Source organism: Protopterus annectens, chromosome 13.part0 (genome assembly GCF_019279795.1).
Source record: "Protopterus annectens isolate FY-2018-M chromosome 13.part0, PAN1.0, whole genome shotgun sequence".
Taxonomy (NCBI): domain Eukaryota; kingdom Metazoa; phylum Chordata; order Ceratodontiformes; family Protopteridae; genus Protopterus; species Protopterus annectens.
Genome location: NC_056747.1, coordinates 883,403,227 through 883,419,177, shown reverse-complemented (window position 1 = coordinate 883,419,177; position 15,951 = coordinate 883,403,227).

Sequence of the window (15,951 nt, the reverse complement as noted above, 5' to 3'; positions counted from 1 at the left end):
CCGGACTATAAGGTAACCACTCTGCCACCAGTCAACCACTCTAAGGCTCTTACAAGGGTATCAAATTATACTGAGTAAAATCAATACTAGTATAAATGGTAGAGTGTAATCAAAGCAGCAAGGCTTTTCAGAGTGGCCAAGGTGTCACTAAAATAAGCAGAAGTACTCTCAAGATTTTAAAAGTATTCTCTAAAAGACCACCCACATTGAAAGGTATAAAAATATTTAATAATAATAACATAGAAAACATGAGAATACTAAATATCTAAGTACAATAAACACAATGGTTTCAATCACAGGAGAGACAAAAATAACACAGCTGGGCAGATTCACAGAGATGCAGAAAAACAATAGTTAAATAATCTCACTGTATTTCCTGACTGTCTAAAGAATAACTCCTCCCTAGCTAACTTAATTAATACAGCAAGGCTAGATAGGCTGCTGAGATGTTAGCTTCCACAAGGCAAAGTGATGAGCTTCAAACTAAAACTGAACTGAACTGTGTTAACTGACATAGCTCTTTATATCAGGTTCCAAAGAAAACAAAACAAACTGCTGTGTGAGGTCTGTCCTCTCAGTGCTGGCTGTAGACTGATATCACATTTGATCACCTGACTCTGGTATAATACACACTCAGAGCTTTGTTAAGATATGTTGCAGGATCTGAAAGCTATAAAACAATTCAAAAGCTTTTCCTCTTCCCTTCCAGCATTCCCTGTTTAAACATAAACATTTAACCACTTTAATAACACTGTCGATACATTTTTAACACAAGCATCTATGCAAGTCAGTGTGATAGTCAAATGACACAAAATTATTCACAAAACTCCAGCCAACTTTGCTGGCACATACCACACATGCACTACACCACTCTCCCTGGCACAGATGACAGCACCTCACATCATCACATCAGTAACCACAGTATTAGTCATGAAAAATATGTATGAGAAAATTTTTTTGTGAGTGAACATTTGTATCACAGACACTCTTTTCAATCTGTTTCCTTTACTATAATGCCTGTGAGAGGAATGCATACCTGAGCAGATAGGGATCAGCTAGTCACACCCTCCAACACTTTACACCTGAGGCAGTTGCCCCTCTCACACCACCGTAGCTACACTACTGCATATGATATGAATAGGACCTTCTGTAGTGAGAGGCATATATCCCAGAGACTATCCCTTCTCTGGAACATGCTCTCCATCCATGAAAGCCAGAATTCTTCTTTAACCCAATACGAGTGTAACTTGGACAATTGCATGGGGAACAGGAAATTCATCCCTGGTTTGGCACCTATGGCTCTAATGGACACAGGCAGCCTGTAAATGGTTCATCTCCCAGGACCCTGCTTCTAACTGTCTTAGTAGACTTTATTTGTCCTCTGAATTGTTTGTATAGTTTGATGAGAGTGCTTTTATCCTGCTGGGTGCTGCATCTCCTTGCCAGATATTTGGAATGCATGGCTAGGCCTAAAAAGGCCCTTGTGACTTTTAGTCTAGTACACACCTATGTACCTAGGAACCTGTAGAAAGAAAGCATGCTGCTCAAATATGCATTCCCCTCACAGGCATTATAATGAAGGAAACAAGTACCTTGAAAAAAGTGTCTGTGACACAAATGTTCACTCACAAAAAAAGCATTTCTCATGCCTAATACTGTAGCTGCTATAAGAAGACAGATACCTCAAGTTAACAATTATCAGAGCACACATAGGAGGAGGATCTGAACCCACGGGCATTAAAATAACATGGCAGCACAGCCTTAACATCATGACCCATTTGTCCAAGTACATAGCAGTATGCATGCACACAGGTACACTAGTAACATTTGACAGATCTACTGCTGCCTTGGAACTATGAATGTTATCACAGAAGTGGCAGTGATTTTTCAAAAACTATATTGTATGAAACTGTATTTATATTACTTTTAATATTAAAACCTGTATGTTCTGAAGCAAGTAAGCTCACCTCTCTTAGGTGCTCCAGTCTTCTGCTGCTCAACTGCCTATTCTCTGAAATCTGTTCAAAGGCTACGAGAGAAAAGCAGCAGAGAGTAAGATCTGCAGATGGCATACACTTGAAGGTCTAGGAGGTCATAATGGTCACACCTCATGTCACTATAATGATGATGACACTGACATGCATGGGACACCAGTGGCATGAGTGGCAGGCTGTGCTAAACTATTCCAGGCTTCAGTTTTATACTGAGGCCCTTGATAGCTATCCTGCAAGAACCTCTGGCTGTAATCCTTATGAAGGAAATAGAGAATGATTTTTTCCTCATCCACATACCACCTCTGTGCTCTAAAAGAAACAATACCCTCTACTTCTCCAGCCATGATGTCTTCCCTTGAAGTATTACAGGGAAAATTGCAGAATATTAGTGCTCATACCAATTCGCACACCTACCATCTGCCATGCAATGACAGGAATCAATAAACAGCTAATTTGCATGGCAGATGGCTGTCTAGGAACTGTCTTATAATGATTCACAATGGCAATTTATAGTGTGAAACATGGCAGTGCTGTATCCTCTTTTCTGCTCTTAGGAAAGCAGTGACTCCATTTCCTTGAGGTTATATGTGGAATTTGCAGGACCCCACTCCCCCACCCCAAGGCATGGCATGACTGCACATGTATATTGTTGCCCACATGGACCTAGACATGAACACAGCACTGAGGACATTAAACATAATGCTGAGCAAGTTTTCCTCATTATGCAAATAGAGTGAGCCAGAAACAATAATTAGTTGAGTCCTAATTAGCATAATCATCACACCCAACCAAGTGACTATGCATGATATAAGTAAAACAGGAGGCACAGAACCTCACTGCACTATGGTCCCACAGTGTGCTGCTGATGTTGGGGCAGAGCCTGAGTGACCAACAAGGCAATCTAATACAGTTAGGTATGTAGCCCTCTTTCAGTATAAGACTTCCTGTAAGTCGTTTATACCACTTAGTCACAGTCCACATCCATAAAGCTGTCTGATTTATGGTATATAGGAACATCAGGGATTCCCCCTCCATGACCATCTGCACAAGGTATGCAGTTTAAATATTTATTTTTTTAATGTTAATATTGGTACACCTGAGTTTAATGTATACTATGGGTACTAGGTCATACTTACACATAGCCTCTATGCCTGCAGATACCTGTGAGACAATCATCACACAGGGAGGATAGATTAATGAGGACACTAGTAATCAGGTAAATGTGGCACAACTAGTAGACACATGTCAGAATCTACCCCTAGTACCTAGGGGCAGAGAGGTACACAGAAAGGGGGGTAATGGTGCTTACTGAAGACATGGTTACCACCATTCCCACGAAGCTAGTTTCTCAGTGGCCGCATCCCAGTATAGAGCAGGGCCATCATGGAGGCACAGGCTAGTACCACTACTACCACAGCAGGGTTAGTGTGGGTGATGCAGGATGTGTGATATGACTTACAGGAGTGCATGTCCCACATGTGTGATTGTTTGGATAGACTTAGTCACATACTGGAATATGACATGTCATCTCAATCTCACCTGCCAGGGGTGAGGCATTCTCTATGCAGCCAGTTCACAGTTACATCAACAGACGGTAACCACTGTGGCCACAGATGTCCTGGATTATGCTCCCACAGTGCTAGTCCTTCAAAGTCTTGGTTAAAAAATTGAGTTTCCAAACTGCATTTGGTTTTATTGATTTTTTTTTTATTAAATGGGATGAAAGAATAAAGTAGAAGCAAAATAAGAGGTTTACAGTATCTGTTGATAGGAATTTTGGCTGGAAGTTTTTTTGGAATTGTTGCTGGTGTTTTTAGAGGTTTACAAGTGTTATCAATATTAGTGAACTTTTGAGTTTGATTGGGTGCCAGATGTTATAAACTGGTGATGTAAATCAACGAAGGTATACTCTAAAGAAGTCCTGGTTAATACAAGGGGAAGAAAGCACTTAGCATTGCATGTGTGTTAATATTAATGTTGTTTTATTCTATTTTTGCTGCATTATTTTTTTTGGTTATTCGTTTTTTACTTGTTCCATTGGTTAACAGTGATTGTTTTTCTTGTGGTGATTGAGCGAGTGCAGTAACATTAGTACAGCAAAGCCAGTTACATGGGGATTTAACTTTGTTGTTAAACCAGCTGACAAAATTTGCCCCTGGATTTGATAGTTCTTCTTCTGGGTTAATGAATAGCCAGGAAAGCCATCCTGATGACAAACTTAATGGTTCGCAGTAGGATACATTCCAAAGCCTATTTTCTCAGCATGAAGGTTTTAAATGTGATATCGCAGAAACAAATCATTTTCTTTGGACTCATGGTTAAAAAGTCACAATTTCAGTTTTCAGGAGGTAAGTGCTGATTTAACCCGCCGATTCAAAATACAACTTAAAATTTTTGAGTGGTATTTGACATTGTATAGGAATTTACAATTTGACAATTGTAATTTTGGCCAAAAGCATTAAGGTGAAAAGAATTCTCAGAGGTTTAAGATTCTGAAAAATATCATTTGGAACAAAACCCTATTCTGTATTTTATAGTGAATTAATTGAGTTATTTGATCATGTGGGTTGTGACTTAATGAGACTTATTATTAAGGAAAATGAATGTAAGCTACAAAAATTAGATCAGGAAATTAAAGTGTTACACATGAACCTTGAAAAGGACTTATTTCCTTCTTATGTTGCATAATATAATAATATTTTTAGAAGACTGACAAAAACATGGCAGAGAATAAAGAAAGAAAACAAAAACGTTTATGAGGCACAGAAATGAATATGAAAAGAAGAAAGCCTACCCCACTCATTTAGTGCAGAAATGCAAACATATTGACTGGCAAGTTAATTTAAGAGACAGTCCTGTGAGACAGGAGATGGACCCTTACAATGATGAAATGTGTTTTCTAGGGAGAGAAGCTGATACGGGATATTATTTAGAACCTGTGGAGATTCTCAGATCAGAGAGGTTAGCAAATCAGATGAAGGGAATGGGGTCCCAACAGGTATCAAGCGGCAGAAACACAGGCAAAAAGGAAAAAGGAAGAATTATAACAGCAAGAAATAACTGTATAATTTTGAGGACAAATGTATTATCCAGTCTTGTGATGATTTTAAGATATTTAGCATTAGTTTGATGTTCAGGAAGGACATTTTTCGTTATTGAAAAAAGGATTCACATTTGTACCTAATTTTAAAACTGATTTTATTTAGACAGTAATCAATCTTAAATTGTTTGTTCATAATTTGAATCTGAAGTAGTTTTTTGATGAGAATGAATGTTCACCCCTACAATAAGGTGACCATTCAGAGTAAAAGTGTATACATGCCTCCATCATACACAATGGTTGCAGTTTTTGAAAAAGTGTGTAACTATCAGATTAGATCATCATGTTTTAGGCACTGATAATTTTACCCGTGAAATACCTCAAAGGTGGCAGTACACTAAACACCAAAAGTGTGCTAAGAGACTTAGGGACACAGGTGGGCAGTGGTCTCACCTTCAATAACCACATCGCCACAGTCAGGAAATCCATCTATGTGGTACTAAGGACTTTTCATCCAGAAAAAAGGAGATCATTGTCCCACTGTACTCATCCCTCATTAGACCCATTATAGAATACAACGCCCCATTTTGTATGTACCTCTCAAGACATCTGCAACAACTAGTAAGGCCGCAGAAATACCTCACTAAAAGAATCACAGGCCTAAAGCAGATGCCCTATGCTGATTGTCTAAAAAAACTCCACCTATACTCTGTTGCATATCATCTACTCAGAGGCGATCTCTGCTTAACATACAAGGCCATGTCAAACACAGATCTGTTGGACATGCTACACTGAAAGAAATCCCCATCCCTCAAAGACACACACTCCAGGGATCTAAACCTTGTCATAACAATGAACAAAACATGCTGGAGGGATAGGTACCTGACCCAGAGACTCCCCAGACTCTGGAATAGACTGCCCATACATGTCAAGCAGAGCGCCTCTTTGGCCCTCTTCAAAAGGAACCTTGATGATTGGATGGGAGATAGGAAATTCACCCCGGGGATCACTTCAGTCACCCTGCTAGACAGGGGTCCAGGGAAGTAAATACTGTGGGAAAAATTAGCCAGGGAATTGTTATGGCTAGGCTTGTATAGGCCCTAGGGCCAATAGCCTAGAACCAACCTGTGAACCTATAGGAAAGAGAACTATTGAACAATCTTATGAGTAATCAGAGCATAAGGGTTATGAAAACTGATAAACATAGGGGGATCGTGGATTATGCTGGTTATTCTTGTAAAATGTTCAAAATTTTGAATGACAAGAACACCTATATAGTGTCAAAAATGTGTTTAATATTTCACATGCAAACATTGATTTTTTTTTTAGCTGGTTTGATGAGTCAAGGTAGTATTACCAATAAAATATATGAATTTGTTATATTCAACAAACCAGTGATCCCTTTGATATTCGAGATCCCTAAAATCCATAAAACAGCATGGATCCTCCTTTGAGACCAGTAGTAATGGCACACTTATCAAAAAATGAGTTTTTGACTGCATTTATAGATGCTAAATGTAAGCATGCTGTAAAACAATATGAACATGTGCTACAGGATTTATGGCATCTACTGGAAAGGTTAAATAACCATGAATATTTGTCACTGTTGATGTGATTAACTTATTTTCAGTTATTCATCATGGTATTGGACTGGAATATTTTTGATACTGATGATATTTTGGTGTTATATGAATTTATGGATATGGTGGTAAAAAACAATTTTGTTTTCTCCGAAGGAGAATATTTCCATCAGCTGGTGGGTAGTCATGTGGGAGAAATGTGCCCCTATATATGCTAATTGGTCTTAAGTAAATGGGATAAAAAGTATGTTTTCAAGTTACCACTATTTGTGAATCCATATGCATATTTTAGATTTTTAGATGACATTCTTATTTTATGGAAAGGTAATGAAACAATTTTGATCAACTTAGTTGGCTATTTTAATAATACTTCAGAATTTCTGAGTTTCACTTATACATCTGGCTTTGGTAAAACTATATTTTTGGACGTAACCATTTTGAAGGATAGGGTAAAGCAAAAGTTTATTTCCATATTTTTCCATAAAGAAATCTTCTCTAATTCATATTTACATTTTGGTAGCTGCCACCCCTTTTTTCAAAAAAACGTTAAATGGCAGTTGGGGCATCTGTCAAGATTTCTTAGTTATGACTATATGTTTCTATCAGAAATGTAAACATTAATTGGTATGTTTTTAGAAAGAGGTTATCCCCTTTCTTTATTTAAAGAAATGGAAAGTGGTGTTGTTCTAGAAGGGAGGAAGACAAAATACACACCTATTTTGGGGTGAAGGGACATCCCATACCAATTAAGAGAAGAGAGATTTCTAAGATGATTGGGGCTATGGTGGTTCCTTATAATAGGGATGTAGGGAAAATTGTGAATATATTAAAAACAAATTGGAAATTGTTTTTGTCAAGGAATTAAAGATCAAATTGGATGATCAGTCTCAGTTTATATTCAGAAGGGGCAAAAACTATAAAGAATATCTGGAAAAAGGGAAACCTGATTAGATAAGTGAAAGAAACAAGTCAAAATGTTCAAGTATGGTTGTAAATTCTGTAGATATATTAATGATGGGCTATATCTGGTCATGGAAGGATATAATTGGAATATTGCAAGCCTTGGTGTGTGCATCTGCGACACTGTAGGGGTTATATATTTAGAAACATGCTCCTTGCTCAGCCTTCTATGTTGGCAAAACAAGAAGAAAGCTGTGAGATAGAATATATGAATATTTTTATGATATAAAGAAAAAGAAAAGTACTAATGCTTTGTATAGACGTAGCAGAATGTGCTGATTTAAAAAAAATATTTACTCTTTGTTATAGATAAAGTGACTCATGATTTAAGAGGGGACTTAGAAAACCTTTAGAGTTTTAAAGAGTTAAATTGGCAAATTAGATTAGACAACAATGATGATCATGGTTTGAATAACACAGTGTCTAAAATGAGCATGTTGAAACAGAGGTCATTAAAAGTATAAAAAAATTTTTATTAAATGGGATGAAAGAGTAAAACAGAAACAAAATAAAGGGGCATACCGCATCTATTGATGTGATTTTTACTGGAATTTTTATTGCTGTTTTTAAAGGTTTATGAGTGTTATTAATATTAACAGACTTTTGAATTTGATTGGGTTATGAATGATATAAACTGGTGATTTTAAATCAATGAAGGTACACTCTGAAAAAGTCTATTTTCTATACTCTTCTAACAGTGACACTTCTTGTCTTAACTGTATTATAGTTTTCTCTATTATATGCTTCCATGATGGCATTTGATTTCTTCTCTTCCTTTCCATTACTACCATGTGTTTTTGTGGTAAGAATGTATCTGTTATTAATTTAGCTGTTCAGTAATATATCCTGTTTACTTCTGTTATATCATGTGAATTTCTGTTAATAGTCTTGATTACTGCATTTATTTGTTTTATCAGATTTCCAACATTTGGGGTCTCATAGGCTTTCTGTAATCTATTTCATTCATTAATCTTAATTTGTCTATCCATCTCTATTAAATTGAGAACACTTCCCTTAGATCATTTTCTTCAAACTCAAGGTATTTTCTTTGTTCTCTTTTTCCTGCATTTATTTGTCAGAAAATTTCTGAACATCTTTCTGTGACATATTTTCTATAGCTGTATTCTGCATCATCTATTGCTGTTTCATATAGGAACTCAGGAACATGAAAATAAGATGAAACTTAACCAAAGCAGAATAAGGATAGTCCAGAAATTACACACCAGCACGTAGTACAGAAAAAAACACTTTAATATAGCGTTTTTGTCAAAAACTAGACTTCATCAGAATACCATGTATCTAACAAATCAAGTTTAAATACCCTCCCCAGCAGTAATCAAACAATTAAATGACATCATTTCCCCTTGTGAAAAATAATTGACATTTGCATATATAATTTAAACAGTGCAATAAAAAGGTTACAGTAAAAAGGTTTAAATATGAACCCTTTTAAAACATTAGAAACTACAATACTAAAACAATTTAGTTCCAACATTTTTTTATATAAAATATGATGATTTAAGCTTCAATAATGAACTTATAGTAATCTTGTCATTCAAACCAGGAAACAGGCAGGCATAAGCTTAATTTGCCATTTGAGTTCAAAGAATTCCAGGTACTCATCAGAGGCCCCCCCCCTCCCCGAAGACCCAGCCCAACATGCTCAACGGCACAACATTTAAAAGCATGTGAAGGGAAAAAACTAAGTTGTTTATACAAAGCATTCTTTTCAGTTTTACATCTGATGTCATAAGTATGCTAGTAAACCCTTTGCTTCAAAGCTTTCTTAGTTTTTCCTACATAGAACCCCTCACATGAATCACACTTAGCTATATAGACAATACCTATAGAGTAATAAGAATATTTTTACAAGGTAGTATAGTCCCATAGTCTTTAATGAATTTCTTTCCAACAGCCCCTTTATTGAGGTATCCTTCTTGTACACCACCATTGGATGACACCCGACCAATTTGTTGAAACTACTGTCTAAATTAAACATCTTCCAGAACTTTGATATAATGTGCCATATATCAAAGAGGTTCATGGTAAATGGAAGGACCAAGGCCCTACTAAATTTGTTGTTACTTCTCTCAAGGTCCTCCCTTCCACTGAGGTGATTAGACAAGTGTATGAAAAATGCCAACTTCTCTCTTATTTTGACTTCTTGACTTTTTAATTTAGATATTGACCACAAAGGGAGTAAGGTAACCCCTACTAAATAACATTTCTTTTAATACCTCACATTCCCTTGCAAAATCTCCTTCCTCAGAGATCATTCTAGCCAGCCTAACAAATTGCCCTTTTGCCACGGCTTTCTTTTGGTGTACAGGGTACCAGCTTTTATAGTGCAAAATGGAGTTAGAGTAAGTGGGTTTCCTGTACAACTGGGAAGTGAATATTTTTGTAGTGTAGTCCTTTTAATAGTTACATCCAAAAAATCCAGGGTATTATTGTCCTTGACCATAGTGAACTTCAAAAAATTAGTTGTTTCATTAATGTAAGAGAAAAACTCATCTAATTCATTCTCAGTCCCTTTCCAAAGTAGGACAAGGTCATCCAAGTAACGACCGTATAGTGTCCAGAGTTCCTTGAACCTAGAATTTAAAATGAAAAGGTCCTCCTAGTGTGTCCAAACAATGTTGGCAAATATAGGGGTACAGCACGCACCCATAGCCACACCCTGTCTTTGTTTAAAAATATGTCCTTCAAATCCAATGAAATTGTTATCCAACACAAGTTCCATACAAGATGTAATAGTCAAAATTAAGCCATGGTCAAAACTGGGGTTTTTACACAAGTAGTCATAGAACCATTCAAGCCCCACGTCATGGGGAATGACCGAGAATAGATCACAAATATCTGTAGTGACCATAATCAGTTCATCAGCATACATATCAGGTTTTATTTTTTCTAAAAAGTCCCAAGAGTCTCTCACTACCCATTTCCTATGGTCCAAAACATGTTTGACCCTTCCATCAACAAATTTGGCCAAACAGAAAGTTTTTGATGCTTTTGAATCTACAATCAGACGTAGGGGAGGGTTTGTTATTGACTTGTGGATCTTAGGGATCCCAATAATGGTCCCTATCCTAGGATGTTTGAGTTCTAAAAACTCACGAACCTCTAGAATGATTTGTCCATTTAATAATAACTCATCTAGGGTTAGATCTATATTCCTATATGCGATATTCAACTAATTACGAGACACTTCTAGATAAGTTTCACTGTAAAGCATGTCAAACATCTTTGCATAATAGTCAATAAAATCCATAACCACAAGCCCCCCTCCCATGTCGGGTTTCATAATTCTAATTTCATTGCCAGTGACATATTAGTAGGATTAATTTTATTATGTTGCCTCAAGGTTTCTCTTATCTCAGTCTCACATAATAGTTCAACTATTTGGACTAAAGGGTGTACTGGAGCTATAAAAGTACTGGGCTTGTGTAATGCACCAGCCTCCACTGAACCTGTATTGTTTCCAAAATGTAATACTAAATTCAGTTTCCTACTAAAGGATTTTAGCTGTATAACAGTATCCATAATGCTAGCTTTTCTAGCAGGTACAAAATTCAGGCCTTTGGAAAAAAGTTCCGCCCAAGCGGAATTCACTAGAATTTGTCTAAAATTGTAGATAGAAAAATCCCCAGCTGTGTTTGTCACAATCAGATTCTGTGTTTCAGAATTTAGGGTTTCAAAATTAGGGGTTATCTCCGGTATGAACTCCGAACATCTTAGTTTTGTCCCTTCAAATGCTTTTAAATGTAGTGCCATTGAGCATGTTGATCTGGGTCTTCGGGGGGGGGCCTCTGATGAGTACCCGGAATTCCTTGAACTCAAATAGCAAATTAAGCTTAATGCTTGCCAGTTTCCTGGTTTGAATGACAAGATCACTATAAGTTCATTGTTGAAGCTTAAATCATCATATTTTATATAAAAAATGTTGGAACTTAATTGTTTTAATATTGTAGTTTCTAATGTTTTAAAAGGGTTGATATTTAAACCTTTTTACTGTAACCTTTTTATTGCACTGTTTAAATTATATATACAAATGTTGATTATTTTTCACAAGGGGAAATGATGTCATTTAATTGTTTGATTACTGCTGGGGAGGGTATTTAAACTTGATTTGTTAGATATATGGTATTCTGATGAAGTCTAGTTTTTGATGAAAGCGTTAAATTAAAGTGTTTTTTTTCCTGTACTACGTGCTGGTGTGTCGTTTCTGGACTACCCTTGTTCATATAGGGACTCAATGGCCTACCATTCCACAGTATTAACTGTGTCAGAGTTGCCACTGTTTCCTGCTCCTTCCCTTGTTGTGCAACTCCAACTGAACTTTTGTACTGGTTTCCTACTGAAGGGTCCAGTGTATCGTCATGTGGCAAGAGATCAGATGCTTCCCATTCCACCTGTCTCTCCTTAATTCTGGGGCTCATTACTCCATCATGCTATGACATTACCAGAGTTGGAATTTCTACACTAAATCCTTTACTTTATAAGTAATTCATAACTTCAGTTTCTATTTCTTTAACTTCTCCATGACTAATTCTCTTTTCTATTTTCCCCCTTTGTTGTTTTCTTTTTTAATTTTTTTTGTATTGTGAAATTCTCCATATCCGGATTCTTTGCCTGTATTTTTCTTCAAATATCTTTGGTGCAGCTTTTTTTATTGATTAGTTCTGCTTTTTCCTTTGCATAAATACTGCATCATATTATTTTTCTTTCCCATGTCCATGTCTTCTTCAGATGTCTCTGACCCTACCTGTTTCTCCTTACTTTAGGGCTCATAGTTCCATCATGTTGTGACATGACCTGTGTTAGACTTTCTGTACCAAATCCTTCACTTCACAGGTAGTCCATAACTTCAGCTTTTATTTGTTTAATTTCTACATTACTAATCTTCTGTTCTAGAGTCCCCCTTTGTGATCTTATTTTTTGTATTATGAAATGTTCCATATCTGGGTGCCTTTGCTTATATTTCTTTTAAAATATCTTTGAAGCTGCTAAAATCTCTAGGTATTGTTATTTCTATTTTCACACTTCCTCTGTCACTTTTTTCCCAAACAGCCCAATGATTCCCGGTCTATATAATGTTTTTCATGGATCTGTTGTATTAATTTGGATAATTTTTCTTATGCAAGTATTTTTCTTTTATCCAATTTCCCTTTCTTTTTCAATATCTTCTATCTGGAAACTCTGGGCTTCTTGCATAATAGTAACAAATCATAATTTCCTCATTATCCTCAATAGCCCACTCTAGCATCTCTATGGGTCTTTTCTGGCCTGTCAGTTTTTGTGCTTTCTGTGGGCAACTATTTCCTTCTACAACAGAGGGGGTGGGGACATCCACCCCCTGAGCCTGGCCTAACACCACTGTGGGAATGTTTCCATGTACTGAGGATTTTGCACTATCATTTTTTTCTATTCCTGGCACCAGTGCATATACCATAACTGGGCACTTTGTTATCCTAAGACTTGTGCACCCAGCTGTCTTTTTTATTTTTAATCTACATATATCCGTGATATATGCTATATAAAATATAGCCTACATATCAGTGTCATCTTGGTGAAAAGGTACTCACCAAGACTTGAGGATGAATTCAGTTTAAGCAATACTACTCTCCTTTGCTTGCTAATTTTATCATCTCTCCATTTGAACCTAGAGATATGTGAAGGTGCAGATATGGGTCTAGATAATAGTGTACCTAGGAAGCTGATTGTAGAGATATGTGAAGGTATAGATCTGGGTGTAGATAATAGTGCCCCAAGATAGCTGATTGTAGAGATATGTGAAGGTGTAGATATGGGTGTAGATAATAGCACCCCTAGATAGCTGATTACAGAGATATGTGAAGGTATAGCTGTCAGTATAGATAATAGTTTGCCTAGATAACTGAATGGAAAAATATGTAAAGGTGTAGATGTGGGTGTGTAGATAATAGTGTGCCCAGAGAGCTGATTGCAGAGATATGTGAATGCACAGACATTAGTGTAGAATCATAGGAAGTTACTAGGCTAATGGCCCTATGTCACTTACAAGCCTAGCCAAGTTATATCCTTATTTCCACAATCAGCACCTATTGCTCCTTCCAAGAGGGACACAAGTGGGACTCCAGGTTGAATTTACAGTGACCCGTCCAATCATCTAGATTGCGTTTGAAGAGGCCAATGAGGTGCTCTGTTTGACATGAACTAAGAGTCTGTTCCAAAGCTTTAGTAACCTGTGGGAGACAAATCCTTCCCTCCAGTGAGTTCTATTAATGTCACATACCAGGTTAAGGTCTTTAGAGCAAGTAACCAGTGTACCACTTAACTTGTGGATATGCAGTATTTCCAGTAAAGCAGGGTCAGAGATTGCCTTGTATGTAAGGCAGAGATTGCCTGTGAGTAGTCTGTATGAAACAGAATAAAGTGACAGTGATTTCAGATGATCCACCTAGGACAGATGCTGAAGACCTTGAATTTTCCTTGTGAGGAACCTTTGTGGTCTCTCCAATTGCTGCAAGTGCTTGGAAAGGTACATACCATAACGGGCATTGTATTCAGTTACTGGTCTGATGAGGGAAGGGTACAGGGAGGTTATAATGTCTTTTTTTCTAGAGGCAATGCCCTTACTTACTAGCTAAGGAATATAGAATGCCTTTCTTACCACTGTGGAGACATGGTGGTTGAAGTTAAGGTTGCTGTCAACCTGTGTGCCCAGGTGTTTCACCACTGAGTTGTGTACTTACAGTGTTGTTAGTGATGTAGTAGTTAGCAGGAACATCGCTCTTACCGAAAGGGATAATAATACATTTTTTGCATTGAGTTTAAGGCCATGACATTGGCACCAATCGTTTGTGTAAGACCCTCTTGTAGGATGTTGGCATCATTTGGAGATTCGATGACCGTTCCCAGTTTGCAGTCATCAGCAAACTTTGTCAGCCACAGATCTTTAGTTTTTGCTTGTACTTCGGAGAAATAGATTCCAAACAGTAGAGGTCCCAGGACTGATTTCTGTGGAACACTACTTGTTACAGGTCTGCTTTTGGAGGTGGATTCTCCTATTCTGACTATATGGGTTCGATCAGTGAGCCAGTTAGTGACCCATCTAACAATATGAGGGTTGATACCAGTGTAGATAATATTATGCATAGACAGCTGATTGTAGAGATATGTGAAGGTGTAGATGAAGGTCTAGATAACAGTGTACCCAGATAGCTGATTGTAGAGATATCTGAAGGGGTAGATGTGGGTCTAGATAATAGTGCCCCTAGATAGCTGATTGTAGAGATACATGAAAGTGTATATGCGGGTGTAGATAATAGTGGACCTATGTAGCTGATTGTAGTGATATGTGAAGGTGTAGATGTGGTTGTATTTTGGTGGGTATCCAGGATGCTTAGTTACAGATTTTTTGACAATCTCAGTGAAGGCTGGCATAGTGCTGAACTACTTTTTACTGCCATTCAGAGATGTAGAGAGATGATCCTCAAGTCCAAGTATGTAACTGCATCTGTCACAGAAGTAGAATGGTCTAGAAACAAAGTTTTTTCAGTAATTATGAGGCAGTTCCTACATTACCTCACTATTCCTAGTGCTAATAGAAAGGTCAGGTGAGAGGTGTGAACAGCCTATGACTGTAATATGACTGGTGTTAAGTTACAGTGCTCTGTTAGAGTTCTGGACATTAACGTGCAACATTATGGGATGGTGAAGGGACTGGCCAAACAGTAAGCAGAGAGTGGCTAGGTCAAACAGTATAGGCAAAGAGGCCGGCAAGTAAATGAGAAAGGCAATACGTAGATTTAAGTATTATGACTCAGCATGTAGTTAAACCATACTTAGGAAGGATTCGAGGAGGATGTATGCCTTGCAGCAATCTAAGAACAATAATGACAGTGGTTACATTTTAAGCCAGGTGTAAATTATATATCTCAATAGGTTGTTAAAACACAAGAAGTATGGTCGTGGATAAAGCAGTGTGGGACAGCTAAAGAGAGGGTAAATACTAACAGAACAGAAAACTAAAAACTACAGCAATGGATATAAGGGGATATATGCATACGATACAGTAATGACTAACTTAAAATAGCAAGACAGTTAGTAGTAGCATGCAGAAAATAAAAAAACACCTTGCAAATAATAATATACGAGGAATGGATGACCGAGACAAAAACGGGTTAATAGCCAAATGGTTGAACAATGACAGCAATGTAACTGCTAAAGCTTACAGAAAAGATAAAAGAAAAACAGAAACAGAAATACAAAAGGTTTGTAAAAAGCAGTTAAAACCTAAATGGTTGAACAGTACAGATAGTACAATGGTTTTACAGGTAAGATTGCAATGCAGCCAGTGCAACAAATAGGTATACAGATAAAAGAGCGTTTTGTA